The sequence below is a fragment of the Melanerpes formicivorus genome, unplaced genomic scaffold (genome assembly GCF_026170545.1).
Source record: "Melanerpes formicivorus ecotype bairdi unplaced genomic scaffold, bMelFor1.0.p_v2 SCAF_15, whole genome shotgun sequence".
NCBI lineage: Eukaryota > Metazoa > Chordata > Aves > Piciformes > Picidae > Melanerpes > Melanerpes formicivorus.
Window position 1 is genome coordinate 9,228,276 of NW_027142367.1, and position 27,176 is coordinate 9,255,451.

General features: G+C 39.7%; 1 protein-coding gene across 1 annotated transcript in view; it reads right to left on the reverse strand.

Moving 5' to 3' along the window:
- Positions 1-27,176, reverse strand: part of ZNF407 (zinc finger protein 407) — a 372,851-nt gene that overhangs the window by 265,514 nt on the left and 80,161 nt on the right. The window lies entirely within an intron of this gene.

Genomic DNA, 27,176 nt, shown 5'->3' on the forward strand with positions numbered 1-27,176 from the left:
AGGCTGGGGAGTAGATGGAGAGCAGCCAGGCAGAAAGAGACCTGGGGGTGCTGCTAGATAGTAGGCTGAACATGAGCCAGCAGTGTGCACAGGTGGCCAGGAGAGCCAATGGCATCCTGGCCTGTATCATGAATAGTGTGGCCAGCAGGAGCAGGGAGGTTATTCTTCCCCTGTACTCAGCATTGGTCAGGCCACATCGAGTACTGTGTCCACTTCTGGGCCCATCAATTCAAGAGAGATGTTGAGGTACTGGAACGCAGAATCATAGAATCGTAGAATCAATAAGGTTGGAAAAGACCTCAAAGATCATCAAATCCAACCTGTCATGCAACATCTCATGACTACTAATCCATGGCTTCAAGTGCCACATCCAATCCCTTTTTGAACACCTCCAGGGATGGTGAATCCACCACCTTCCTGTGCAGTACATTCCAATGGCCAACAACTCTTTCTGTGATGAACTCTCTCCTCACCTCAAGCCTAAACTTCCCCTGGCATAGTTTGAGACTGTGTCCTCTTGTTCTGGTGCTGGTTGCCTGGGAGAAGAGACCCCCACCTGGTTACAACCTCCCTTCAGGTAGCTGTATGTCCAGAGAAGGGTGATGAAACCAGCGAGGGGCCTGGAACACAAGCCCTATGAGGAGAGGCTGAGAGAGCTGGGGTTGCTTAGCCTGGAGAAGAGGAGGCTCAGGGGAGACCTTATTGCTGTCTACAACTACCTGAAGGGAGGTTGTACCCAGGTGGTGGTCAGTCTGTTCTCCCAGGCAACCAGCAACAGAACAAGGGGACACAGTCTCAAGCTGTGCCAAGGTAGGTTCAGGCTGGATGTTAGGAAGAAGTTCTACACAGAGAGAGTGATTGGCCATTGGAATGGGCTGCCCAGGGAGGTGGAGGAGTCACCGTCACTGGAGGTGTTTAGGACGAGACTGGATGAAGCACTTGGTGCCATGGTTTAGTTGATTGGATAGGGCTGGGTGATAGGCTGGATTGGATGATCTTGGAGGTCTCTTCCAACCTGGTTGATTCTATGATTATGCTTTAAACTTCATGGCATGTTTGTTAACTTCATCAAAAACCTTAAAAACACCACCACACCTTCTTTCTCTATTTACTTCTATTAACACTAACAAAACAAAACATTTCAAGTATTAATATTTTTTCAGAGCCCCACATTACAGTTTGCTTGTAGGCACTGCAGCAGATGAAAAAACACAAGACATCTAACAGCACTGTTCAGCACATAGTTTTCACTCTTTGAACTTTGTGACTCTTTTGATTTTATTTCCTCATTATGGTCACATTCTCCTAAACTGATATATTCTGTATGCAGTACAGTAATTCTCCTTCTATATACAACACTGAAAACCTTGGAATTATGCCATTTTCATTTGTGCAAGAGATGCAGAAGCAGCTGCTGTCTTTAATGTATATTTTCTCTTGGACAGTGGAAGTTTTTGAAAACAGAGAAAAGAATTCTAGTAAGCATTTAACCTCTCTATAATGATACAAAAAGGCAAAACTTGCAATATTCTTGTCTTTTGAAAGTTAAATGATGAAGCCAGTTACCACCTCCTCAACAACACGCTTTCTCAAGGAGTTAAGTTCCTAGGCAAGCCTCTGGAACTGGCACCCACATTGAAAAGGGAGAGCAGACAAGGTAATTTCTCAAAAATCTCTTTGCAAACCTGCTAGATAGGCAGAGCTCTTGTGAGTCACCTAAGTAAAGCACTGCGCTGAGCCCATAATGCTGCTACAGACGATGCCTGCCAGACGCTGATGGACCTTGCGAGGCTGCTTATGCTATTCCTGAAATGCAGTAAGAAAACGTAGGAGATAGCACTACCTTCTAACTGCTAATTTTCATGAAACCAAAAAGAGATGTCAGTTCAGTTAATTGTGCAGAAGAGTCTGTCTTCCCTCTCTGCCCATGAATAACAGGGTAGTTAACAATATTGACATTTAAACCATCATCACTGGGCATCTGAATTAACACCTCACAGAGATGAGCAGACAAGTTTACGGCTTTCAAATCTACTGTGCTAAAGGCACTTCTGTAGACATCCCTGTATCAGCTACACTTGGTTAATACTTCTGAGGCACCATAAAAGCTAACATTTTATTTTTTCCTAATAAAAGCTATGACAGTGTAGAATAAAAAAGCAGCAGAGAAAATACACTGTAGTATTACACACCAATATCAGTCAAGTTCAGATCAGCACAAAATCTAGTCCTGCCCCTACAAGTTGTTGTTGTTCTACAGGACGAAGGACATTTACCACTCAAATACCTACTACTCTAAGCAGCACTTTATAAACCAGCTAACCAATAATTTAGAAACTGGGGAACAATTTTCTTACAGCAGCTGCTTCCTCCACAGATTGATCAGACCTCACCCAAACACTCAAGGATCTATTACATGGTTGTATAGCGCTTGGCCAACAATTCCGCCTTTTAAATACATCCTCGTATTAATAATCAGAAACAGCACATATATTGGATGGCAGTAAATACTGTGGTCATCAGAACAGAAAAGCTTAAGTAGTTCTGGATAAATATGCATGACGTGATGCAATGTTTTGCATTCAGTTAGCAAATTTAAAGTAAGGCCTGTTGCTGGAGGCAGTGTAAGAACATAAGACGGGTATTCCACTACAGGAACTAGCTATATGGATGAGCAAGGTATACTAGACATGGTGGGACACCAAGGAGTAGAGCTAGCTGAGCTTTCTCCACATGGCACAACCTAAAAAATGTGAGTGAACAAGGCGTAACAGTGCTGAAATCATGCAGTCTAAATCAAAGTTTTTTGTGGTGCATTTTTTGCCCCTTTGGGGGCAAAAATTTTTCTTAAGGACTTTAACTGACCTCAAGATGAGTATCTAAACCCACCCTGTAAAGAAAACAGGGTTGCACATTACAGCCAAGTTCTCCAAACCTAGGTGGGTTTCCTGGTTACCGCAGCCTCCTCTCTTTCTCCCAACAGCCCTGTCTGTACCACAACACTCTTAGAGTTCTGTGGCATTTCAGATTTTAAACTATGCCAGGATAGCTGGTGCTTCATCCACTCTCTCTTAATTAATTCTGACTCTTCACCTGTTTTCCATTTCATATTCCCAGAGACATAAACTGTAAAAAATTAGCTCTTATTTGCACCTAATAACATTCTCAGTTGAGGAGCTTATATTGGAGTCATATTTGCTTGAGAGATACTGAATCCCCTTGAGACTGTCTGCCACAGATATTAACCCTTTTAATTTCCAATTCTTTTTATCACAAACCTTTCTCTGTGCTATGGGACTGTGGAGATTACACAATAGGTGCTCTAAATAGAAATGCTCCAAGATTCTTAAATCTCCATCTCCATCTCCATCTCAAATTGCTACTTAAAAGCCAGTCAACTTTGAAGATTTTTTCTAAGAGGGAAGGTCTCTTTGCAGCAAGCAATTCCAGTTTGAGTTACCTAGCCCTTTAAATTCTGTGTACCATCCATTTATACGCATAATGCTGACTGAGAACTATACTCTCTGCTCCTATCATTTTTTCTCTGCAGTCTTAAGTGGGGTCATCTCCCTTATCACTAGGGAATCAATGCCAGGTTACCATGCCATCAATTTAATTGAGGGGAGGGCTGCTTAAAGCATCTCACATTTCCTATCGAACCTAATAGGATTGTGCCTCCTCCTGACCTGTGGTGGTGAAGGGACCTTCCCCAGGTGAAGGCCTGACCTGCAGCCCAGCAACCCCCACCCCAAACCCTGTTGCCCCCAGCTCCTAAACATCGGGGTCTCTGTTAATCCTCCTTGTCAAAGGCAGCTAGGCAGACAGAGAAGCTTCCAGAGGTGCTTCCAAGATAAACACTGCCTCCCCCAAACACACATTTAAATAGCATTTGGTAATTTTGCCAGGTACATGCTTTCCAGGACACTACATGCATTTCAGAAATGCTACTATGGGTGACAAAGGAAGGAAAGAGCACCTAGCTTTCTAGAGACAACAAATGTGAATAATCAGTAATTAGCAGTGTTTTATATTTGCTTTTTAAATACATGGTAAACAGGCATCTTTCAAAACACATCACTCAGCTATCCTGATGGCCATTGTTCTCACTTCAGTTTTGGAAGCAGCTTAGGGCTTCTCTGGAAGAGAGGAGGAGAGAGCTTTCCTACCACTGTCCAATGACGGGTGCCAAGGCTTTGAAAATGGCAGATAAAACTGTGTATTGGTGCAGTCTCCCTTCTGGCAGCACTAGAAACCAATAGGTGCTTCTGAAGAAAAAGTGAGTGCATCAGAATAGGAAAGGCATGGGTTTATTTGCATTACCAGGATTCTCTGCAATGTTAGAGTGTTGTGGTCCTTCTTCCCTTTTTTTGTTTTGCTATATCCAACTGATACTGGTAAGAAGTACAACTGCTTTGAGCATCTTATACAATGACATATATGTGTAGCATATATATATAGATATATGTATCTCATGAAGATGATACACCCTCCCACAATAACTACAAAGAGAACAGGATTATTATTCCAGTATGGAAACAGATATTTGCAAAGGAAACACACAGAGAAAGATGTATACAGTATTTCTGATACCTAATATGGCTAAAATAACTTCTATCAAGACCAATCTTCGCTCTTCAATGACAAAATATGAGCTAAATTCAAAAAGCACACTTCAAAAACACTGCCTGGTAGCCCCTGAGAATTGAACACAGATAATCTTCCTTTCAGGTGCAGCACATTATCCGATCAACACAACACAAACTGATTTCCATAAGAAATTCTAGGCTCATCATGCAGACTTCGTGTTAATTTAAAAAAAATAGTCCTTGATTTTGAAATAAAGTTGAAAGTACAGTGTCAGAACAAAGTGAAAGAGGTATCATTAGCCTTCAAATGTGACAAATAAGAAAGACACAAACAAGTGTCAGGATAATTAAAAAGGCATTGTTCACTTTTTAGAAGAAAAAAATGAATTGCACAAGAAATATTAAGCTAACAAAGAAAGAGCAAATATGAGTAGAAAAAATGACAGTTATCTGCAAAATTCATAAATGTGTCTTTTGTATAACCGTAATGATCATATTTTATGCTGTCATTTTACATTTAATTGCTCACCCTGGTACTTTACTTCATAGAAGCCATCAGTACCCCACAGAGCCAGATGCTGAATTGCAAAAAAACATACTGTGACCACAGACTTATAGGAAAGTAACTTTGCTGAGCCGTGGTGTATGACAAGTTAATATTTGCAATTATACTTTTTCCAAGAATAAATGAAACTGCAGGTCATTACTATTCTATATCATTAAAAAGAGGCAGAAAATGTTCTTGATCATAAAGGCCTCAAACTCATTTTATCATTACTTTGACATATGAAAGCAACTTTTCAAGCTGCTTTTCCTCAATGTGACTTAATGAAATAAGCACTACCTCAGCTGAAATACATAAACATCTTGATACATTAAGAAGCACATAACTAGAGAATATTGTCATTATTACACAACGTTAACCCATCGTATGTCTAGCAGCAAGGAAATGTCATATGGGTTACGCGCATCCACAGCTGTTAGCCGTACTACACTACCTGTATAAGTACTGAAGAAATATGGTTGCTCACTTGTCATGCAGACCACAATCATCCCTTGTTCATTTATCTTCCTAGGAGACATTAAATGTTAGAAATGCTTTCTAAAAGAATTAAGCATGAGCAATGTCCATCACTGTCAAATTGTCTGTGCCATCAGACGGCATGTGAGCAGATATCATTATCAAACACGTGATGTCTGTTGTCTGCAACTGTGCTAATGCCATCTGAAGAAAGACTTATTAAGAACTCAAAAGTTCACTAGTTCTTTGAATTTCAAAATATTTACTGTACATGGAGAACTCGGAACTTGACAGAGCATTCTTTCTCATAAAATGCCTTTTCATCTTCTGCACAATATCTACTTTAATTTCATTTGCTGCTTCACCTTCCCATCACCAATGCAAATTACAACATTTGAGGAGAAGAGATTCTGCTTTCCAGATGAAGAATATATTTATTAAGACAAAAGAACAAGAGTGAAATGTTCCAAGTGTCATTGCATCTGTTTGCAATAAATGTCAAGAACCTTTTAAAAATTGACTACAGAGCTGACAAAAGACATCAGGTTGACAGCCACAGAGCTGGAAATCCTCAGTTCACCCACTGAACAAGTGAATGCAGTGACTTGCAACACTCCTTTCCCCCTCAACCCCCCAAAGAAAAACCAACCACCAAAAACAACACAACAATTGTTCAGAATCTTCTCTGCCAACCCATCCAATCTTTAATAATACTGAATAAGCCAAATATACTGTTTGTTGGCACACCCTTTAGTATATGATCTAAACTCAGGATCATTAGTTACTTCAGTTTTCCAAGAATGAAGAGAGCAGGGACCAGTAGACAGGCAATGGAAGAAACTCTCAAAAATCAGTTGACTAAGATTTTCAAATTCATGGAACCAACCAGAGACAAAAATCAAATCCATTTCCTAAAACACGTTACATGCAATTTCATACATTACTCTTGACTAAGTTGCAGTGCATTCCTTCTGGATAAGATCTTTATAAAAGTTATAGTTTGACAAGCAGGAATACTCTCCCCCATTCCCTGATCTCCTTGTGTGGCAGCTGTGGATCCCTGCGAGATTCTCTCTAACGATACACAGGTTCTGCAACAGCAGTTTCACAGGATTCTCATAAACACACAACGAGCCTCTAAACACACTTGTTTTCAAAAAAAGACTATCACAAACATTGGATACAGTTGTTTTTTTTCTCCTACTTAGGATATTAAGACTTTATTGCTTCAAGGAGGTGTGTTTGTCAGGAAGAAGAAATTAGAATTACAGAAGGGGGAAAAAAATGAATGAAAAAAATTAAGTATGGTTTGAACTGCATACCATCACATACAAGTAGTCTATGGAAATGAAACACTATCCAATTAATTCTGTGCTGCTACAAAAGAAGAGGAGGTTTTCCATGGGCAGACAGGGAACCAAACAGCTTTTAAAATCTGCAGCACCACAATTTTAATCTCAATGCCTCCTATTTGCAAAAAAAAAAAAGCATTGCTAAGGAGATAAACTTTACTCTTGTAAATAAAGGATTAATATTAAAATATAATCGAAGTACTTAGTTAAGAATATATGTCTCGCACTGGAATACCAATTCCTTAGTTAAAAATGTGTGTATGCAGATTGGAACTTCTTTTTCCTTTTTTTGTTTTTTTGTTCAACATTGTTTTAAAATCATGCCTATGTGCAGGACAAGGAATAATAAGCTTTCCTTTCCCACAAGTATATATAAAAAAACAGAAAACAGGCACTCAGATATTTTAAATCTAACAATCTCTATCAGAATTCCTGTTATAATCAACTTGAGACATTGCAATTATAGCTGAAAAAAAAACCCAAAACACCACAGGAAAACAGATGTCTGCAGCAAGTCCATTTACACACTAAGCACCAGCAGCTTAGCACCTGTATAACCCAACAATAATGAACAGCAAGACGTGACTCGGTGATCCTCGAGGTCTCTTCCAACCTTAGCGATACTGTGACACTGTGTGTTCCCCTTTCTGCTCAGAAGGCAGCATTTAGGAAAATGGCAAGAATCTGAAGCAGCTGTTGTGAGATTACTTACATAAGCAAAGATATGGTAAAATAATCTCTTCTCTGTGGGCAGACCTTTGTAAACTTGTGAGAGTTAGCAGAGCTCAATACAGAGACATGGGATTACCTAAACCGAATAGTTCAGTCAGGGCTTAACATGTGAAGGACTAAAACCCACCTACTATCTCTCCCCCTTTCACTGTCAGCTTTCATCTGTATTCATTATTTTCAATGTAAAACTGCTTTTGCATACCTAACTATATACATAAATTTTATTATATGCATGACTAGAAGCAGAAAAAAAAAAGAGGTATTATCCTAAGAAAGATTGTTGGGGGGTTTTGTGTGTGTCTGAACCCTTTCCAATCCCAATTACATACAAAACAAAATGTTGACAACTAATGAGCAAATTTAGAATAAAACTCTGTTAAATCTCCTGTTCACAAAAGAATATCAAAGCCACCATTATTCAGTTTAAAAATTATTAGAAGCAACTTTAAATAATTTGTTAAAAAACAGGCTTTTTACCACATAGTAGAAATACACAAAATAGCAGATGATCTGTAACTGGTACACTATTTACTGTCACACGTCCTTTAGTGCTGCAGAAGTATTAGTACAGCTATTAACTATTAAATTCTTTAGCTCACACTGTGTTTTAGGAAAGGGATTTAAATAATTTACTTCTACATTCCGCTGTTTAAATTTTGCTACTAAGAATTCATGCAACGAAGTTGTAAAAGAAAAACACAAAAAAAAACCCCAACCCATGACGCTTGTTGATAGTGATATAAGACAGGATTATTATAAAAACCAATTATATCTTTTCATTCTCTTTTGCTTAATTAAAGCTAGAAGAATCACTATCTTTCTCAGCAGTAATCATGTGGAAGCTGTATAGCACAGATACAGTAATTAACTTAACCTTATCACTTAACTCTATTGGGTCATTCGAGTGAGGCACAGTATCAGAGCTCAGAATCAATGCTGTAACACTGACATCTTCCAGCAGTTCAGAGATTGAATAATGCCATCTGTAAATGGACAGCCTTTGTTCCTGCTTAGCTATGCTGGATAAATGTTCCTGCTCATAACTTTAATATGGCAGCTTAACCATTTAATCATTGTACATTAATACATTATCAATATTGTGAACATGTAAGTACAAAATTACTTGTCAAAGTAATCAGATATTACCGATTTTTGTGCATAAATACGATACATGTGGGATTCTGTCTTAATTATATATTCTCACAAAAGAAGACACAGGCCCAGTTTCATTTTTTAAGACAGGTTGAAAAGCATGATCATTTCTAAACATAAATTTATTTTCCCTTCATCTAAGGCAGGCATTTAAAAATAAAAGCAATGTTCCATATTTGCTGTGTTAAATTGAGAAAGTGTGCAGAGTTTAGTGCATTTTCTCCATACAGGGGATACTTGGGCATCTGGGGGATTTTCCTAACTGAAGACTCGTGCTGTATCACAACAAATTAAGCGTAATTAAACACTCTGTTCAGTGTCTATTGTTAATTGCAGTAGCTAATTCAATGCTTAGTTAGTGTTACGTTCTGAACTATTTCCGAGCACACACAATTCTTCACTAAAGACTGCTTGCCTATAGCCCTAAACTTGTCTTTGTTTTGTTTTGTTTTGTAATTCTCATTTGACAGATTTTAGCTCATTTATTACTTTTGTTAAACGATCAGAAATTCCCTTGCCAAGGCAGTACTTTGAGGTCCTTCACTTTCACCAAGTCAGACACTAAATCATAGGGGACAATTATCAGCAAATGCTCTCCGACAGGCCCTAAGCCTGCTGAGGTAATGCAGCTGACAAACTTTGATGCGCCATGCCCGTGCACATTATGTTCACGTAGTGTGTACATCTGGGCACCCTTTATGGCGATGCAGCAAACAGCCAATCATTTATTCCACTCTAATTAGCACACATGTAAATCCTCACCAATCAAGCCACTCACAGGGTTACCGTTGTGGCAGCCATACAGCAAGCTGGCAGGACATGGGAAGAAAGTACAAGAAGCAACTATTGGGTTTGATTTGAACCTGCCGTCACGCCACGGCAGGTCCCCCCAGTCCTGACTGTAACCAGCTCTCCCCTTCACAACCCATCATCAAGCTACACAAGAAAAAGGTCATCGGGCAGACTGCCGACCGGCCAAGATGCTTTGATTCTTTACAGGCTTTGGGAGCACACCTGAAGCGACACACGTCTCCGATAGCTTACAGCACAATAGCTGTCGCGGGCAAAAGTCAGGCGTAGCTTTAAAGCATGCAGCACAGCATGGAGTACACGTTACCTTAAAGAAGCACTGTCCACCTCAATATTTTAGCCCCTATTATGTCGCCAGGAAGCTATCTGCCAGGTGTCAACATCCCTTTTCTTCCTCACAAGCTCAGGTGCCTCTGCAGTAACTCTCTTATTTTGAAATAAATAGCAAACACCTTCAAGAGGACAGATTCAGGCATTCAGAAAAACTACTAACACTGGTTTATATTATGCAACCCCAAAGAATATTGTGTGCTTTGCAATGCCTGTCGTGGTTAGCTCCCAGTTCCTAAAACTGAAGCAAGTCAGCATGTAAGTTCCTACAGTGCTATTCATTACTAAATTACAAAGTGCTCTGTTTTCTAACATGCTTATTGTCAAGAATAAGACACTTAGCTTAAGAAAATTATTTCTCCAAATAGGATGTATTTCTTGTTACAACAAGAATCTACTTAAATCTTGTACCTTTATGCTTTCAGTGTTTACTGCAAGAAAGAAAGGGGGGGGGAAGAAGTAGTAAAATAGTGTTTAGCAATAGGATTTAGTTACACTGATAGACATTTTATTTGATGGACTGGAACGATGGAATGACACATCACTAAGTCAATCTTCGAACTTCATATGTGTATCTTTACTCATCATTTATCTTCATCTGCACTTAAGTAAACACATTTATGAATGGATTTGTTATATTATACAAATTAATGAAGCAGCAAGCTATGATAAGATTGGCATCAGTATATTTTTCAAGCAACTTGTCAATAAAGTATCACTAGAAGTAACTCTTCTTTTGAGATATATGTACAACCAGAACAGAGGGACAGAAAGATAAACTAAACTCTGGTGGTCCTTCTCCAGATAAACTTTAATAAAGACAGCAGGATGAGGAAAAATTTGTTCAGGAATTAAGTTAAGTCATATTTTTCATGAAGTTTCACAAGCAAAGGAAAATGTCAGATGATATTATCTTCCTTACTGTAACTCAAACCCAGGACAATAATGCAAGAAATACAATATGTCTACCAAACAATCAAGCATATTTATGTTATGAAATACTCAGCTTTCATGAACAGAAAAAATACTGGAGGGGGGAAGGGAGGGAAGAAGGTGAGAAATTACTTCCTCATGTTCTGGATGCTTTCACTGTTGGTACTGCCTCTTCAGTTAATTTCCCCTTGCTACAGGGCTACCACCCAGAGAGGAAGCACACTGCAGCTCTCAGCCTGGATAAAAGCAGTTAGGTAGGACAGTCCCTTCCAGGTCAGCAAGAAATGGCTATCTATTTGAGCATAAGAAGAGCCCTTTTGAGGGGAGGGGAAGTCATCTTATGAGTTTTATTGGCTTATGAATCTGCTCTGGGGGAGCAATGCCCCACAGCTGAGCACCAGCAAACAGGGGAGCTCCCAGCTCTGGCATGCGTGCTCCAAGGTTGTGCTCCACAGCAGAGCCAGCAATCCCATAGACCACATTCAGATGGAAGGCCACCCATGTGCACAAAAACTGTCTGTAATACCAGCCTCCAGGAATGGGGTAAGACAAAGGAAAAGTGAAGTAAGGTCCTGTGGTGACCAACAGCTGAGTATCACACAGCCTTCATACAGCAAGAAACACCAGCTGCTGCCTCCTGTGCCAGCACATTCAAAGGATGGGTGATAACTATGGCATGTTCCTCTGAGTAAAGAGCTAAGAGAAAGGCCACCCACAGACCACCTATACAAGTTCCTTGCAGTTCTATACAGATAAATGAAAAAACCACATTAAAAAATACCATATTCTGCTTTGCAGACGTGTTTTTAGATTTTTTTTGTTGTTGTTTCATTCAAGAGTTATCTCCTTTCTTCATTATCCCAGAAGGAAAGGATATTGTCCATGTGCAATGCAAAATCTTGAACACAAATTCTTGCGAGCTGCTCAAAACTTACCAAGCACCCCTGTGTTCTTTAATAAACAGATCATAGTAAGTAATCTGTTCTTCAAAAACTTCTCTTTTAATTTTCACAGAGCACCCCTTCTAGATAAATGCTTACGCGCAGTTACATTTTTCTCTCATTATATGTGCCATGTAATTGGAAAATTAAAACTTCTCAGTGGTTTGGTTACCAAATTTGAATGCAGCTCTTCTCCCTCTTCCAGCTCTACAGAAAATGTTTAAAAGATGTGTGTCAGGCTTTCTTAACAAGCTTCGAATACAAGATCCACTTGTTTCATTTCACTACGGTCTTTAGTTCTCTGACAGTGCAGCAAGAAAAACAAAATAGTTGTTACATCATCATATCATCCCAATTCAATAGCCATACCAGAAAGGCAGCAATGACTCTATGCCATCTGCATGTCACTTCAACTGCTCCATTCTCAGCAAGCTGGCCAGCCTATGACAATAGTTGGGTTAACATGATCACCCTGCAGCCTTTGAAAACCTGACCTTTTTGTCACATATAAGTCAGAGAACATTATTCCAGCACTATGTATGCCTCTAGCAGGGCCACATACTCCGAACATCATCCCAGCCACCTTATGGAAGCGGAGAATAGATGTAAAAGAACATCCTGAATGGCAGATGATCCCGAGAATATAAAATAATTAAGTTAAATACGGTAGACTTCTGTTTTCTTTATGGAGGGAAAAAAAAAATCCTCAGTGAGGATTAATAAAAACTATGAAGGGAACTGACGCAATCACTGTAGGTGGCTATTGCAGCTCATCTCAAATGCAAAGGAAAGCTCACTGTAAGCTATAAAAGGCAAAGGCAATCAGGCAAGAAGGGCAAATATGTAGGAACTCTAATTAACGAACAATAAATGCATAAAATAAACTGCCAAAAGATGAAATCAAAGCAGGTACCTTTTTTCTTTTTTCTTTTTTTTTTAATGAGACAATACACTGGCCCACAATTAATTTTTGGTAACAATTTAATTATGACAATGAACAGCTTTTAATATTTTCTCCCTGTTTCCTATGGGAAATTGTAAAGCAGCTTGTTAAAGTAACAAATTTTTTTTTATCCTTTTTTTTTTTTTGGTTCTTCTTCTCTTTAAACCTGCTTCCATCAGTTTAATTGCATAGAAGACTGATGGGCTGAGCAAATCCTTGCCTGTTGAATTTACTTAAACTAACAGGTACGGCTAGCAGTCACAGCACTGCAACCACGGGGCCCCAAGAAGAGATCTCATCTGCAGCCAACAAGGTCAGTCTGTTAAAGGGAAATTCAGTGTTTTATGATGTCCTGTGAGTAATAAAATTTTGCAGTGGTAATGGCATTTTGTGTACTAAAATCTACCTGTCATTTCCACTGAACGCCATTTGCTGTGCTTCCTGGAATGCATGGTAGTAATTTAGTACTCTATAGAATAATCAGAGCCCAACCATCCAAAATGTTCAAGCAGATAAATCTAAATATGATCTAAAATTCCTCTGGAGTAAAAACATCCTAATGTTAATTTATGTTTTAAAATTATGCAACAGAAAATTAAAAGTTTTATTTGTGTATAATACTGCCTATAAAAGTGAGATTATTTGAGATTAAATCTCGTATTAGAGCAAATTTTCTCACCACACACATATTCCAGGTTGTTTTACCTGGCAAAGCTAGAACCCTGGTTTAGCCAAACAATTCACCAAAAGAAGTCTAAGGCAGGCATTTGCAAATAGAGCAAAATATATGGCAAACAGCCCACGCAGGCCACCTAGTACAAAAGGACACTGATCATTCCAGATAGTATGAGTGGAGGACTCAGAGACTGCTTTACACAAAGCCATGTTGACTGTTTGCGATGAAAAGCACTGTTCTGTTCATTACTCCCAGGTCTGTACTCAGGCTGACATCCTCTCCCTGGATCACCATGGCTGGATCTAATTCTTCCATGCTCATGCTCACTGTTGGGTAATGACTGCAGAGAAGGTGGGTGGTCATCTTTCATGATCTTAATGCTACCTTTGCTACCAAGCACACAGACTCCAGTACTGTCACTCAATGCCCAGCAGAACTCTCATGTGCCACAAGTCTTTCTTCAGTGGTTAGGCGTAAGAATGACAAGGAATGACAGTCAAAGGCTTGACATGCTCATGTACCTTGGACTACAGACTCATCCCTCCCCACTGCCTTTTTTTTTCAGAAATCTGTCACCTCTATTATTGCTGTTTCAACCACTCATGTGATTTCACTGTCCATTATGGCCATCTCCTTATATACAGTGCCTGTAGGCATTAATTTCATTTAATGTACTATATGCTTGACACTCCACATGGTGTTAATGAGTTGCCAGCTGCCTGTTGTGATACAAGAAGTAACCACAAACCCAGTGTCGCCTTTACTCCTGCACTGGTTCAGTTTTATATTGTGACACATAAATGTCAACTGGCATGATCAGAAGTAAACAGTCATGACAGACAGGAAAAAAGGAGCTGACAGTTGAAGGTGATGATATCCATTAGGCTTCTACAGCTGCCACCTCCTGGGGAGACTGCTGAAGGATGTGAAGTGTGGTGCAGAGCTCCTGGCTAACATGGCTCTATGACAAAGAATATGCTTACCTTCAAAATACCTGGCCTACCACCTAACCATCTGGCTTATTAACATTCAGATAAATCCATGTATATGCACAGAAAAGAGAAAGCCACGATGGAACATTACAAGTGCATAAAAAGGGCAGAAACATTAGTCAATCAGCCTGATGATTCCCGAACAGTTGTTAAGGGAGCATGTCATTGCCTTGCTCACTTAACCATGGACATAAAAGAAAAGAGCTTCCCAAAAAGACAGAGTTTAAGCTTTCAATTACATTAAGCTGAATCTTAAGATGTCCATCAAGAGTAGTTAGAAAGATTATATCCAAGTCAATCTTTATTCGCGTTTCACTCTTTGTGACAGTAGATTAAACACTTCGTTTTGTTGAAGGGAGAACTTTTACCTGATAAATGCAGAAGTTAGGAAAATCACTTAGGTTAAATACCAAGCCAGTTTTCTTACCACAACTGGCTCTGCTGGACTTCAAGTTGTGCAAATCAACCAAAGCCTGTATTTGACGTGTGAGAGGATGATTGAGGAAATTTAAGACCTCCCAGGGAGAACAAACCCCCAGCAGACACCAGTGTCTTTGCGCTCGCTCTGTCTCCCCGCCACACACCTCTCCAACACATTCACAGGGATGTCAGGACAGAACACAATCCTCAGATGGCACATGTACCTCTAGGCTGCTGCAATTTATGCCAGGGCTAACATAGCTCAACCCAGAAAATTAGAGTTGTAACTGCTTCCATGATCTCCTTCCATCCCCCACACCAAGAGCAATATTTTTCCTTACAAGAAGCTCAGTTAATTGCCTTTATTATACACAGTATTCATTCCTTAGATTTCCATCACCAATAGAGCTATTATAAATTATTTTAGCTGTACTCTTCATGCTTTTATCCCAGTATTGATTTTATTTTTAATGTAAACTTTTAAATTATAGTGCCAGAGAAACAACTACCTATATAGCTACAAAGGCTAAATTAGCAAGACCTAAGAGAAAAATACAGATAGGTGCTGAAGATACTTGATATGAAGCATTAAAAGCTAATATTATTTTATGGAATACTAAAATGTAAGAAAATGCAAATGTGAAGGTAGTTCCACCTTCCAGAACACAGCAATAATAAAGTATTAGATTCAAGCTTCATAATTAACTTAATCAGATGGAGTTTTCTTTAACTGCCTTTCTTTCAGCCACCTAAGCTTTACACAGCTTGAAGAATACTCTTAGGAAAAACACTAGCAGAAACTTCTGGAAATGTCTTCCTATGCTTCTGCACCAGTAAAGCACACAGCATTTTATAGCATGTCCAGTATTTGGCCACTGTAGTATTTGCTGAGGAAATGTTTTGCTGTGCCTCTGATACAAAGACTTAGGGAATACCTCCTTTAAACAGCGAAACTAACCAGAATTTAAAGCTGTGCTTAGCCTGGTCTCTGGAAATGTATGCACACAAATACTGTATGCACAATCACAGCATTTGCAATTAGTTGAAGGTGATTTTAGTAAAAAATAAACCTTTTACCCCATGGAATTAGAGCAATAGGTTAAACTGTAATTTTTGTCAATGAGTCCATTTTTACTCTATCGATTTACAGAAGGTGATGCGATGCACTGATTTGAATCTTATATACAGAGGTGATACCACATTAATTGAAAAATAATTGGATTCCTCCCACTTTATAAGAGATTCCACTGCATTATCAAAGTTTTAATCTCTGATGAGTTTTGCAAAAGGCACAAACCTAAATATCGGTGGCTTACATCTTAATTCAGATAAGTCAAATACTTCAAGACGAGGAACTCTAAAATAGAATACACAGACTGTAAAAAGCAAACGTGAAACAAAAGTAAAAGCGTGAGCGTTTTCTCTCCACATACTCTAGCATATTAATTGTTGGTTTTGGTAACGCAGCTTATTAGTTTTGCATAATTTAAGTTTTAATTCATCGTTTAATTTTTAATTAAGTAGTCTCTTTCAAGATGAGCTTTCTGCTCGGATTTTAGTTAGATGCTAAACATGCTATGCATAAAAGCAATGGCAAGAACGTAGTATTTAGTTCATGCGGCTTCTCTGTGATTTTAGACATGAAAGTAACCGGGTTTTCAAGAGTGTAAAATAACAGCAATTGTAAAATGTCATATAAATTTTAAATAATTAAAGCCCTCTAAAAATATCTGAAAAAGCAGTGGAGCAATTGTACAGAGAAGAAGAGCCACATGCATATCATAGATTTTGCTATGAGGATTATTTTTTGGGTTGGTTTGATTTGGGGTTTGGGGTTTTGAGTGGGTTTAGGGTTTGTTGTGTATTTCCTTTCCCACAAATCCTGCAATTTTGCTAGAACAAGAACGGAGGAATTTATAGGGTTAACTTCCTGAAGAACACAACACACATTCTATGCAATTCCAAATACAGGGAAAGAGGCTAAGCCCCAAGAAAGGGGTACATCAAAAGGAAATTTGAAAATGAAAGTTATTTGAAATTGCAACAAAATACAAGTTGGTAGAAATTCTAAATATGCATGAAACTAGTCTGAACACTTATCTACAGCTATTAAATAAATAAATAGATAGATAAAGTCTTGCTTATCGTAGACTACCTGTGACTTACTGGAAAATCCAATTAATTACGGTACTATGAACTCCAACATGAAATTTTTAAGTGTTATTGGTTTAAGATTCTTAGTATTTATTGAAGGAAAAATATACCATGTTTTAAGAACACATCTCTGAATCCAAGTGTAAGTCCTCACAGAATTTCTCAGGCTCACAGAAGCTCACCTTCGAGGTGATGAAATGTCAGCATCAACTGTCTCCAGTTCTGGGCCACCAAGTTTAGGAAAGATGCTGACTTGCTGGAACATGTCCAGAGAAGGGCAACAAAGCTGGTGAGGGGTTTGGAGCACAAGCCCTATGAGGAGAGACTGAGGGAGCTGGGGTTGCTTAGCCTGGAGAAAAGGAGGCTCAGGGCAGACCTTATTGCTGTCTACAACTACCTGAAGGCAGGTTGTAGCCAAGTGGGGGTTGGTCTCTTGCCCAGGCAACCAGCTCCAGAATAAGAGAACACAGTCTCAAGCTGCGCCAGGGGAGGTTTAGGCTGGAATGTCAGGAAGAAATTCTTCACAGAAAGAGTGATTGGCCACTGGAATGGGCTGCCCTGGGAGGTGAAGGAGTCATTATCACTGAAAGTGTTTAGAAAGAGACTTGATGGGGTGCTTGGTGCCATGGTTTAGTTGGTTAGATAGTGTTGGATGATAGGTTGGACTCAATGATCTCAAAGGTCTCTTCCAACCTGGCTAATTCTATTCTATTCTATAACAGACTCCTAACAGCAAACCCCAAATTTAACCTACTGCATACATAAACTTATCAATACCAGTGAAACCCAAAGCATCATTTTCATCAACATTCCAAAAAAGCAGTATTAGTCTGCATACAGATTTTTATATCAGAACTAGTTTTGCTACCACTAAGACCTCTAAATAACTCCAAGTAGTAGTATCTGTAGTGTCCAGACAGTGTTCCTAGACAGAAAAGTACCATCCCCCTTTGGAAGATACACAAAAATACATATACACACACCTACATCTTTCCTAAATGAAAGAAGAGCAGCAGGCTGCTCCAGCTCTGGGAGATTCATTGGCTCCATTGTTGAGAAGAAGGCTGAGTAACACCTGCATTTGAAACCTCTAAAACTTGGAGCTTATTTTACAACCACGTGTTTGCTGCATGTAAATTATGAACTTCAGTGAAATTCAATGTTAGAAAAGAAGACTCCCTTGCAGGATCCACCACAGAAGCTCTAGTTTTCACATTTCCCCACAACTAGTCAACTTTCAAGGGTGCTCCTGCAGGAGGGTGAGATCTCCCAGGTGCAGCCATTGCTGCCAGGCTCTCGTTTCAGTCCTGGAGCCTACAAACCCAGAAGAATTTCCTCAAGAAAGCTACCACGAAGTCCCAGATAATTTTGCAGGTAAGAAGACAGGAAACAAGTCAGAAGTCTGCACTTCCTCAGAAAATTTCATTCTTCTCTTTGAAGAAAATGTTGATAAAGTATTAACAGCTTGCTTATTTTTCAGCTAGATATCTGGGGGAAATAAGGAGTAATGAAACCGTGCCTGAAGATCTCAGACTAAAAGTTGGCCTCCTTTAGGAATGGATTTGCTCTAGGTGAATTGGGCAGTAGCCTGTCCTTTTAAATCGGAATACAGGGATCAATTTCCTGATCTGAAAAAAAAAGTAGTGTCCAGTGGCTGACCCTGAAGGGCACAATCCAGGTCTGTCAGGGGAAATACATATAAAGATGGGCTACACAGAACTTAACAGCAGAGCACAGTGCGTGTTTACTCCTGTTTTCACAGGCATCTGCAGCGCTGTTACAGCCTGTTGCTCAACTACAGATAAACATACACAGCATAGCAAGAACCTACTGCAATAGTTTAGATTAACCACACAGGTTATTTTGCTTTTCTGGGACTTTGTTGTCATTTGGGGTTTTTTTTCTGTTGTGTCATAGTCTTTTTTAAGCAAATGGCTAAACTACCAAGGCCATGGTCAGCCAAAAAACGTTAGTTTTGGGAATGCTAGTTGCCTCATTTTGGGTAGCTTCCTATTTAAACCAATTGTTTCAAAGAAATTCAAAGTGGCTAATAAAGCAGTCTATATTATATTAAAACATAGTTTTGAGTGAGGGTTGGAATAAAGCTGGTGGAAATCTTAATAGAAGCTCCAAAACCTAGCTTGGAAGCAAGCAGCTCAAAATACTTGTTAGGAGCAATGTAATACTGGGATTGAGTGGCATCACTTCAGATTAAACTTTCTGACAGGAAGATCTGGATAGATCAGCATATATGGCAGGAAATGGCCACTTATTTAGGAGGGTTGCAAGAGCTCACTTTTCTAGAGATAAAAATATGAATTGTAGTACCAAAAAACTCTCCAGTGATTCCTCCAGTGCTAGGGTACTAGCACTGCAAAAAGAAATAAACTTACTCAGCAGTTCCACACAGAATAAAAGGTTTTCTCTCCTTAATGTTCAGCACATCTTCTCTACATGTTCAAAATCTGAATAACTGGGTCACTTGGCCTGTGTGAGTAACCTATTTTGCTGTCATGTTTATATAAACAAACAATTATTTTTAATAATCATTCACGCTTCTTGACTTACAAATCTTATCAGATAACAGCGGCGCACTCCAGCAATATAAAAGCCGTGACAAAAATTTATCACTTAGCGTTCAGCTGTATACAAAAGTATTGGAGAAAATGAAGGTAAAAGATGTTTCCAAATTAACATACACCTTTTTGGTACTGAAGGCCACAATGGAAAAGACTAAAGTGATTCCCATTTCCCCACCCAGTGGCAGCAGCCTCTGTCAGTAGAAGGAGCATCAGAGGCGTCACCGCAGATTGTCATTCTGGTGGTGGCGAAAAGAAGCCAGTAAGACAAAGAAGGTGATAACCTTGTGTTAGAAACCTTTGATTATTCCTTATTGGACATTCATTTTGAGACAAATTTATGTTCATTTTGAGTAACAGCACTGTAGATTCCTTAGTCTGCATTAGTCTGTCCACACCAACTATGTAGCTGTAACACAAAAGCCATGTTTAAACCTGGCACTCCGGTCTGCCTTACCACAAAATATGATAAGGGTGTAAGGGCTGGCAAACTAATCCTGAAAGAAAACTGCAGTTCTACAAACAGCGGTATTAGCAAATTCTCTCTTCCCAAGATTTTATGCCTCATGAGTTATTCAGTCCCCAGCTGAAGTTTCCATCGCACTGAACATTCCCTCTGCTGTGAGGACTGACAAACATGACCGATCCGCACACACGCACTGGAGCCTTTCTTTCCATCAGGGCACTTATCAGGTCTTTTTGTTTTCATCCCCAGACACCTATCTCCACAAAACTTTCAGGAACAGAGGCCATAACCTGAAGTACTATAATAAGGTGTAAATCACGTCTCAAAGACAGATCGATCAAAGTAGGGGAAGGTAGTAGGCTGTTCATCTCTTAAGGATTTAAGACATTACCTTCAAATGAAAAAAATAAGCATTTTAAAATTTCGTTTTCCTTTCACCTAAGCCCCGGCAAACAGTATAAATTTTGAGCAGCCATATCTATTTTTCAGTGGCTAAACTGGCAAATGTTTCTGGGCATTACCATATTTCACAAACCGTAAGGGGATTTCTGTCGTAGTTTTGGGCCCAGTGAGACTCAGAAAGTACAAAAGGGCACATAAGATGCTGTACATTTTATGCCCAGTAAACTCTGATCTGCGATTGATTTATACAGTGTGCTAAGTCTTTATTTCTTTTCCTTTCGCTTGGCAACATAATTTCACTTTGATGGTCAGCCTTTCAATTAATCAAAGTGGACACAGCATTTGCAGCTTCTTTTGAAGTCAGAAAGAATTGTGTGTTCAGGACCTCTTAAAATGAGACCACTTATTTAGGTACTTAAAGATGGCTGTCAACACCTAACTCAAGTCTCCTAAGTTTGAAATTGCTGAGTTCAGTAATTTGTCCAAGGAAAGTGAACTTGGGGCACAGAGACTACACGAAATCTTAGCTCTCGTGACCAGAAAGTCCTTGGCTCGTAGTTATATGTGCAGACAAATCTCCTTCATGACTGGTTTACCAGTACTGAAACACATTCAAGTACATAGCTGTAGACTATTTCAATATGCTGGCTTGGTCAGAACTGTTTTCTAGGGATATCTTGTGTCCAACTGCAATTACATGATAATGACATGGATTTACAGAAATCAGAAAAATGCGGCAAAATTATGAGGCATTTCTCTGTGTCTGATTGCTAGAAGAATTGCATCCAGGTTGGCTGAGCACTGGCTGTACCATGCCTAACTTCAACACCCAGAGGTACACAGCCCAATACAGGAAGCACTGGCTGACATGGCAGCCCAGCACACAGGTACTCCTTCTTTGTGGCAGAAACTGCTAACCATTCACAAGAACTCCTCTCATAAACTAAGAATTGCTGGAGAATTAATAAAGACTAGAAACAAAGAATTAGTGGCTGGGTGGAGTTGATACATTTTCCAGTGCAATGTCTTTTTACCTTCAGTTGTGCATCAAACGGCTTGTCTGTGCTGACATGCAAGCGTGGCTGGTGCAGGTGACAGGAGATGATGTGCTACATGAAGGAAACCACAAAAGTTCACACCAGGGCCTGCTGCAGGCTGCACCCTGGTTGTTAGGCCATAGCGAAGTCCAAAGTACCAGATTACAGCCATAGCCACTATTGCTCTTGTTAAATCAGAGCTAGAAGGAATATGCCTTAACACATGCTTTGCTGTGCTCTACAGACCTTTTACAAGATGTATGTGAACAACCAAGGTCCAGGGAGGAGTTATAGTGCTAAGAACAGTGAAAGCGATTTTCCTTTTTAACTTGTAAGAGATCACAACATCACAGAACACCAGGTTCAAAACTGTAAGCACTTCTCACTTCTGTTTAGAAAAATGTGTCTTGTTAATTCGCTTGTAATACATAAAACATTACATCGGAGCACACCAGGTATAATACCTGCTTTGTAACATTTTTACTGTGTACAGATTTCAAATGCTCCCTTTTCCATTAGAGACAAATGGTGCTCAATAAAACCTCAGTATTTTGTTACCTGCAAGTGTACATTGTCATTCATCTAATGTTAGTCTACCTTCCCTTCAGTATTTTACATCTAATGCACATTATCACACATCTCTCCACCACAATGTTTTTGCATACCACTACCAAATCCATTAGCAGGTAAGATTCTTGGGCCTATTTTCCTTAACACAAAAAGTAGAAAATAAAAATCCCACAATATTTTTCCACATAGCAGCACCTACCCACCCCAGGATACTGTGCTTCAGTATGATGGGCAGAGATACTATCAAAAGCTTTCACACTTGATGTATGCTTTCACCTGTAAAATATAATATTGTTGCATTCAGATATTTTCAAAACCCACTGACACCTCGTTTTTTTCTCCATACATGAGGTTTGGGGTTTTGTTTAACGTTTGGATCACGAGTAAGAACACAGGAAGTGCTAAAACAGGCCATTGCACACACACTGGAGTCTGCTCAAAATACTCAGTCCATCTCCCTCTCAAGTCTCAATTTTTGCAACAGCAGCCATACAGTAAATCTTCACATAAACTGAGATTTACCGGTTACTACTGTTTGACAGCTGAGGTTCAAAAAAATTTAATTACACCACTCACTGCACTAGCAAACAGGCAAAACATAAAATAAGAACCTCTAGAAGTGATCCATCAACTACAACATTCAAAAGAGAGAGTTCTCAATCAGTCCATGTTATAAAATTAAGAAAACAATTTTTAGAACACAAATTCTGTAAATGCAGCTAGCAGTAAATTGAAGAATCTGTTCAGTGTAGCACAGTAGCCTATGATAGCAGCTAGTTTATCCAGAAGTTTATCAGGGCAAAGAGATTGCAATGTTTAGTATAGCATCCTGGAAGGGTGAAAAACAAAATACTTTTTCTCCATCTCAAATTTGCTTGGAAAACCTATATGCTACCTCAGAAAAACACTCAACTAATCTGTAAGTCATCATCACAAACCCTTAACCCTAAAAAAGATACAATTTTAAGGAAGAAAAGTGCATTGAAGACAACTGTACTTGTAGGAATAGTACTAACAAGTGTGTCCCTTACCTGTATTCTATATACTCTCCTGTGAAAAGACAATCTCAAATGATTTAATGCCCTTAACTGTGTTGCATTCAGCCTAAGTAACAGTGTCTAGACTGAGTAGCAGAGCTGTATTGTAGTGTATCTTGGGAGTTCTTTATTGCTCACTTGCAGAGATTAAGAAGATGGTCAAAATACAACCCAGTCTTCATACATGATTTTCTTTCCTTCAGAAAGGAGATACAAGGGGAATCAGAAATCCCTGAACCTTAATATGGAATCCAAAGCAAAGACTGGCCAGGATCACAAAGTATTTTTCTGTTCACCGAACTAAATGTAGTCCATGATAGACTATTCCATTTGCTTCCTTCCTATAACTTGCTGCACTTAGATGCAGTGTTTCATCAGGTACTCTGGAAGCCACTTGAAAAGCAGAAACATACACTGTGCAAAAGCATGAGGTATACAATCATACAGCACAAAAAAAAAAAAAGACCTGCACCAACCAAGCATGGCTCACCCACCCTTCTCACTGCAGTAGGGGAGAACACCCAGCTCAGCACCTCTCGTTACTGGGCCGACACAGTATCACAGTATCACTTAGGTTGGAAAGGACCTCGAGGATCATCGAGTCCAACCTATCAACATAGACCCCATGACTAGACCATGGCACCAAGTGCCACGTCCAATCTCCCCTTGAACGCCTCCAGGGTCGATGACTCAACCACCTCCCTGGGCAACCCATTCCAATGACGAATGACTCGCTCGGTGAAGAACTTCCTCCTCACCTCGAGTCTAAACCTCCCCTGGCGCAGCCTGAGACTGTGTCCCCTTGTTCTGGTGCTGGTTGCCTGGGAGAAGAGGCCAACCCCTTCCTGGCTACAACCACCCTTCAGGTAGTTGTAGAGGGCAATGAGGTCACCCCTGAGCCTCCTCTTCTCCAGGCTAAACAATCCCAGCTCCCTCAGCCTCTCCTCATAGGGCTTGTGCTCAAGGCCTCTCCCCAGCCTTGTTGCCCTTCTCTGGACACGTTCAAGTGTTTCGATGTCCTTCTTAAACTGAGGGGCCCAGAACTGGACACAGTACTCAAGGTGTGGCCTAACCAAAGCAGAGTACAGGGGCACTATGACCTCCCTGCTCCTGCTGGCCACACTATTCCTAATGCAGGCCAGGATGCTATTGGCCCTCCTGGCCACCTGGGCACACTGCTGGCTCATATTCAGGTGGCTGTCGATCAGCACACCCAGGTCCCTCTCTGTTTGGGAGCTCTCCAGCCACTCCAACCCCAGCCTATAGCTCTGCATGGGATTGCCGTAGCCAAAGTGCAGCACTCTGCACTTGGACTTGGACTTGTTTGGACACACAAAAAATGCCAAACAGCTGTGGCAATCCAAAGGCAACCAAAATTAAGGGTATCCTTAAATACATGAATGTGACACAGGTGAGCAGGTGAGTGCTGCCACGGTCACTGATACAGTTTCTTAGATGCAAACAACCCTAAGGAAATACTTGCATGACCTGTTCAGTTCTGTGACCCGGGTCATGATTTGTATCATATGTGAGCAAATAACTCACAAATAGAGATTTATAAACAAACTGTTCACTTGAAATCACCTCCGAGAGACACATTTAACCAAGAACAGACCAGTGGTTCCTTTCACCAAGCATCTATGACTCCATCTTCAATATTTGTGCAGACTAATAGAATTTCTGAACACATAACTTGTGGTGAATCTATCTAGCTATGACACAAGAAAATAAACTATTTACACAAATAGTTTTATGTGCACTACAAATAACCACTCATCTTGCTATTACTTGGATGTCTGAAGTATAGGAAATGCACTACTAACTTTGTTTACTCTTTGCTTTAATAAAACCAAACAAACAGGGGGAAAAACACCAAAAAAACCCACCAACCCCTAAGAGATACAATATTAAAAACTGTATTAAAAATAGGAATGTGGGGAAACCCAAATACACTTTTTCACACTGTGCACAAGCCAAGGCACAGTACTTACACACACATGCAGATTATATGAAGACATATTTTATATCACATGACAATTGATTTGTATTTTAAAGAGTAAAAGATTAAAAGCACCATCTAGAGCCTGCTTTGTTGATAAGTGGAATGTTTTCTGTGTTTTTCAAATGTGCTGCCAACAGTTTAGTCCTTTGAATAACATTTACTATTTCTAACCCATTTCACTGTTTGTTATGCCTTCGCACCACCTCCCTACTCCCAACAAAGGCATGTCCTTGACAGCATATTCCTTGCTTTCAGGGAGTTGACCCACTGCTTCGGAAGGCTGAGATCACACAGCGTGTGATGCGTGTCCCACAGGAACTCTCTGTGCCAGATGATTTTTACTTCTCTTGTGTTCCCTTCTGTTGTTTCCCCCTGTCAATACCATTCTCCTGTTCCAAAATTATTAGTCATCTCTTCCTCTCAATTCTTCTAATATATCTAATAATTTAAACTGCAAAGCAACAGATCTCTACTTCAGTCTAGCCTGAAGGCTGCGAACTCCACTTCAGATCTGAGGAAGAGCTAAAATACCCAGAGCTCATGAGTCTTTTCCAACCATATCATATAGTCAGTTATAAGGTATTACCTCTCCCCTTACAAACCTAGCCTTTGAATTTTCCACACCATATTTCTCATCTAAAAGTCATAGCCTGTTTTTTCCTCTGCTCCACAGCAACCCCACATCAAGGAGTGCTGGGAGGAGCTCCTTTGCAGAGAGGTATCTAATTATTTTGCTTAAACATTCCCAAGCATGCAGCAAAGTGGTTGAAAAGAAGAAAAAACTAAATGGAATTAAATTAAAAAGAAAATTGCATGCCAGGAGTCAAAAGAACGAGAATGCAAGTTCTCCTTGTATCAATGCTCACAGGCAATCACTCACCTTTTTAAGGAGAACAGTGACCTTTTTTTGATACAACGGTGACCCCAGCTTAGAAGAGTAAATGGGGGGAAAGTGTGGGAAAAAAAGGGCTTTTTATTATTCCTTGCAATCAAAATGTAAAAATTTAAATGATCTGAAAAAGCACCTCTTTATTAAAGAGTTGATGAAAGTGTGGGTCAGTCAGATTATCCTTTTAAATTAATAAAAAATTCCTGATCTTTTAAAATTCAGAAGAATAATGTATATTTAAAATATTCTGTAATTACTGCAAAAGTATTAATTAACAGTTCATGGATGCATAAGTAGCGAGATGAAGGAGTAAGCCATCTACTCACTATAAATATAAGCTTAAAAAATCATTTTATAGCATTTTTGTAGCTGTATGATGTTAGGCAGGTCATAACACTAGTACTTTCCTCTGAAAACCTAATAATTATTAACCTTTTTAATTTTTAAGCTGAATATTGACTTTGCAATAAATTGGAGTAAGTTCAATCTTACAGTCAATTCCAAACATGAAAGAGTTTCTTTTCCAGCCACACTGACCATTAGCACTAATTTACAGATATTTTCTTAGGCTTGACTCAAAGAGAAGTCTGAATTATCTTACTGCGATTTTAAGTAACAGTATAATAATTCACATATAAAGCACAGAATGAGATACCTGAAAGCACTCTACTCTCTACCAAACTGTAAAAAGATACTAAAAGTTATTCCAAACTGCATGGGGAAAACATTGAGGGAAAACCTCAGGGAGGTCATTCTGCCCCTGTACACTGCACTGGTTAGGCCACACCTCGAGTACTGTGTCCAGTTCTGGGCCCCTTAGTTTACGAAGGACGTTGACTTGCTGGAACGAGTCCAGAGAAGGGCAACGAAGTTGGTGAGGGGCTTGGAACACAAGCCCTATGAGGAGAGGCTGAGGGAGCTGGGGCTGCTTAGCCTGGAGAGGAGGAGACTCAGGGGTGACCTTATTGCTCTCTACAACTACTTGAAGGGGGGTTGTACACAGGCAAAGGTTGGTCTCTTCTCCCAGGCAGCCAGCACCAGAACAAGAGGACACAGTCTCAGGCTGCACCAGGGGAAGTTCAGGCTGGAGGTCAGGAGGAAGTTTTACACAGAGTGATTGCCCATTGGAATGGACTGCCCGGGGAGGTGGTG